We start from the raw sequence: 4,045 nt of genomic DNA on the forward strand, positions 1-4,045 counted from the left end.
GGTCTCGAACTCCTGAGCTCAAACAATCCGCCCACCTCGGCCTCCCAGAGTGCTAGGATTACAGGCGTGAGCCACCGCGCCCGGCCCTAAATGTACAATTTATTGCCATTAAGTATATTAGTGTTGTGCAAACATCATCTGTGTCTATTGTCAAAACTTTTTCATCATCCCAAACAGAAACTGTCACCATTAAGCAATATCTCCTCATGCCATTGCTCCCCAAACTCTGGTAACCTCTAATCTACTTTGTGATGCTTTGAATTTGACTATTCTAGGTACCTCATATAAGTGGGATTATACAATATTTGTTCTTTTGTGTCTGGCTTATTTTACTTAGCGTAATGTCTTCAAGGTATCAGAACTCCATTCCTTTTTATGACTGAATAATATTCATTGCTTGTATATACCACATTTTGTTTATCCATTCATCTGTTGATGGACATATGAGTTGCTTCCACTTTTTCGTTATTGTGAATAATGTTGCAAATATCTGTTTGAGACCCTGATTGCAATTCTTTTGGGTATATACCTAGAAGTGGAATTGCTGGGTCACACAGTAATTCTATGTTTATTTCTTGAGGAACTGCCAAACTGTTTTCCATAGTGGCTACACCATTTTATGTTCCCACTAGCAATGTACAAGGGTTCCAGTTTCTCCACATCTTTTCTAACACTTGTTATTTTTTGCTTTGTTTTTGTTTTTGATTATAGGCATCCTAGTAGTTGTGAAGTAGTATGTCATTGTGGTTTTTTTTTGTTTTTTTTTTTGAGACAGAACCTCACTCTGCTGCCCTGGCTAGAGTGCCGTGGCATCAGCCTAGCTCACAGCACCCTCAAACTCCTGGGCTCAGGCAATCCTCCTGCCTCAGCCTCCCGAGTAGCTGCGAATACAGGCATGCGCCACCATGCCCGGCTAAGTTTTTCTATAAATTTTAAGTTATCCAGCTAATTTTTTTCTATTTTTTTTTAGCAGAGACGGGGTCACCCTAGCTCACAGCAACCTCAAACTCCTGGGCTCAAGCAATCCTCCTGCCTCAGCCTCCCGAGTAGCTGCGAATACAGGCATGCGCCACCATGCCTGGCTAAGTTTTTCTATAAATTTTAAGTTATCCAGCTAATTTTTTTCTATTTTTTTTTAGCAGAGACGGGGTCTCGCTCTCACTCAGGCTGATGTCAAACTACTGAGCTCAAATGATCCACCCGCCTGAGCCTCCCAGAGTACTGGGATTACAGGCGTGAGCCACCGCACCCAGCCTGGTTTTGGTTTTTATTTCCCTGATTACTAACGATGTTAATCATCTTTTTATGTGGCTATTGGCTATTTGTATATCATCTTTGGAGAAATGTTTATTCAAGTCCTTTGTCTATTTTTAATTTGGTTGTTTGTCTTTTTATTATTATTGAGTCACAGGAGTTCTTTATATGTTCTGGATATTACACCCGTGTCAAATATATGATTTGAAAATATTTTCTCCCGTTCTGTAGGTTGTCTTTTCACTTTCTTGGTGTTGTCCTTTGATGCACGAGAGTTTTTAATTTTGTGAAGTCTAATTTATCAATTTTTTTTTTGTTGCTTGTGCTTTTGGTGTCATAGCTAAGAATCCGTTGTCAAATCCAATGTCATGAAGATTTACTTTGATGTTCCCTTTTGAAATATTAAACCAAAAAATTTTTTAAGGGCTGTAAACATCCGTTTTTTAAAATCTGCATTGTTGAAATGTTGTATTGGGTGGATTAGAATTCAGTCACAGACTTAATTCTTTGCCAAACTTGTGAAAAGAATTCATTCCTCTCCTGTGTCAAAGGCATTATATAGTGTATGAGCTGGGAGATGCTCCTTAAAAAGCTCCTGGTCTGAGTTACTGATGATGAATAGTCTTTCACTTTTATGGCACCTCCTTCATTTTACCTGGGCTGCTGTGTTCAGAAGTATTGTGAGGCCTCATCTAGGCTACATGGAAAGGAGTACTGGGATCTACTAAAAATATCTTCCCTGAGCTTTTTGGTAGTAGATTTTAAAGTCCTTTGATGGAAGAGGCATTTCTTGGGATAACTTGATTGCCCCTTAATTACAGTGCTTAACCAGAGCTGTCTACTTTACTTATTCACTGTATAGGAATCGAATCAACAACAAAAAATGTTGAGAAAGGAATTAGTATAAATGAGCTCTACTATGAGGCAGGCACTGTGCTAGGTGTTTTACATGAGATACTATTTAGTCCTGCAGAGGTTGTTTACTTAGATGAGAAATTGAGGCTTGTAGAAGTTAAGTAACTTCATCAAGTAGTTCATACTATGAGAATCACTGAGCTGTGACTCAAACTTAATGTCTCTCTGATTCGAAAAATTATTTTTAAATATGTAAACAGATGGTAATTAATACATGATGTGTAGTGATTTAATTTAAGTAGATAAGAGGTAAGGACTTTTATAGAGATTTATCATGAGAAGATAGTATATTGAAGATGCAGAAAGTAGAAAACATTGTCCATGGTTTCTTCCTTTGAATTCATCACCTTGTTCATGTTGTAGTATTTATTTCCTCATGGCCTTTTTTCCTATGCCCGTGCCAGATTTGTTTGTAGTCATAATGTGTACATAGTTTTGTACTCTACCCATATTGCTTTTGTCTGATAAGCATGTTTCTCATGTTATTACATAAGGACATGGTGATTCAATTAAACTCTGTAAGAAAGTCTAGGTGATCTTGTTTCCCTGCGTAATAAAATTTTAATCTGGATCTAAACCACTATTCTTGTCTTTGTACTGCCAGAGTTTGGTTTTTTGATAATAGTTTTTGAAATTCGTATTTCATATTAATTAGAACATAAAAACTGGCTAAAATATGAAGTATTAAAGAACTTCCAAAAGGTTATTTCTTGGAGGTCATAATTTCGTGTTTTATCTAGTACTGATTCTTGAAAGCATGTCTTAATAAAATGATTTTCAACATCTTACACCGTCTGTGACCCATAATCTTGAATTTTGTTGCCAGAAGCCTCCATCCAACCATGCATTCCTCCAGTCATTCATTCATATTGTAGGTATTTGTTGAGGGCTCAAAAAGAACTTAAAATGCTAGTAATTGAGTTGAGATACGTATGAAGATTATACAGTATAAAGAAAATGTGTTGGGTGTTGACAGTAGTCATAGAAAAGACTAAGTGCTCAGAAGCATTAGGACTAATGCTAACGTGTACTTTAGCTGATCAAGACAATGCAAGGACATGGTATTTGAACAGGTTTTGTAAGATGGGTAGAAATCTAAAATGTACTATCACTGATTTCACTGCATTACATTGTAATTGATGCTCCTATGCTTTATTATATGCTTTCTATGGAGTAAAAAGTTTGAAATTAGTCATTTCTCTAAAAGTTTTCAGTGCCTTAAGAGTCCAGTGAAAATTTTGGCTTTTTAAAACGAAAGACTTAATAAATCACCTGTTCCCTTAGTGTGTCTTCAGCTTGAGCTTGAAGCTGGCAGTTCATTCTTGTGTGTAAATGGACCTAAGGATGTTGTACTATTACTTGAGATTGTAATTGTTTTCTAATGTGGATAATTTAAACAACTCATTTATAAGTTAGCTAATTAAATAACTATTGTATTTGAAAGCATTAAACTGCATTTAAACCTTATACCTATTCTATAAAGCAAGCTTTTCATCTGTTAACTGTGGAGTAACAAGACTTTTTCATTGATGAATTTATTTTTCAAATCATTAGAAAGAAATGGTAGTAGATAGCAAGATAAATTGACCTTTATTACCTGTTTTTTATTATGGGACTGGCAGTGTGTCACAGATTTCTAGGTTTACAGAATAGGATTTGATATTCATTTGTCTAATCCTACTTTTTGACCCATGCTTTATGTTTCATGTGTTCAGTTGACAGATTTATGTTTTGTGCCTGAGATTTGCTTTTCCTTATAGTTTTTGGCTGCCTGTTACACTCTGAAATGTGTCATTATGTTTATTATGTCATATGTTTGCACCCTTATTGTGACCCATGAAGTCTTAGGGAAGATATTTCTTTTTTTTTTTTTTTT

General features: G+C 35.8%; 1 protein-coding gene across 1 annotated transcript in view; it reads left to right on the forward strand.

The window, feature by feature from the left end:
• The window catches only part of ZCCHC4 (zinc finger, CCHC domain containing 4), a 47,337-nt gene that overhangs the window by 2,715 nt on the left and 40,577 nt on the right, over positions 1-4,045 (forward strand). The window lies entirely within an intron of this gene.

The sequence above is a fragment of the Propithecus coquereli genome, unplaced genomic scaffold, assembly GCF_000956105.1.
Source record: "Propithecus coquereli isolate 6110/MARCELLA unplaced genomic scaffold, Pcoq_1.0 Scaffold87, whole genome shotgun sequence".
Lineage (NCBI taxonomy): Eukaryota > Metazoa > Chordata > Mammalia > Primates > Indriidae > Propithecus > Propithecus coquereli.